Source organism: Limulus polyphemus, unplaced genomic scaffold, assembly GCF_000517525.1.
Source record: "Limulus polyphemus unplaced genomic scaffold, Limulus_polyphemus-2.1.2 Scaffold6147, whole genome shotgun sequence".
NCBI lineage: Eukaryota > Metazoa > Arthropoda > Merostomata > Xiphosura > Limulidae > Limulus > Limulus polyphemus.
In genome coordinates this window covers 39,195-39,632 of record NW_013671757.1, presented here as the reverse complement: position 1 = coordinate 39,632, position 438 = coordinate 39,195, and positions in this window count along the sequence as shown.

Sequence of the window (438 nt, the reverse complement as noted above, 5' to 3'; positions counted from 1 at the left end):
TAACTTAACAAAAATGTACTGTTACGTCTCCGTTTGTTTATTTAACTTTCCGTAACTTCGTTCCAACGAAACTTTAGCGACACAAGTCCTTACTTAATAAAACTGGTTTATTCTTTCCAAATACAACTTTACGATACACTTATTTTCAACAATCGCGCTAAAACAAACGCTATATCAACGAACGTCAATAATACTTCTGACTGCAGATCAATTACTCACTGTCTACACACACATTACTATCCCGTCACGTTGTCACCCTCTTTTTTATACCAGACTACCCTATATCTAGTAACTACTAGAGCATTCGCCAAGGTACAGGATAGTTCTAGAAAATAGGTGGCGCCACACCAGCCACGTGACCTCGATGACGCAACACTGCCCCCTCCTTAGTATTGTTCGTCCCAACATATTCTCAGGCAACTCTTCATAAGGTGGGCA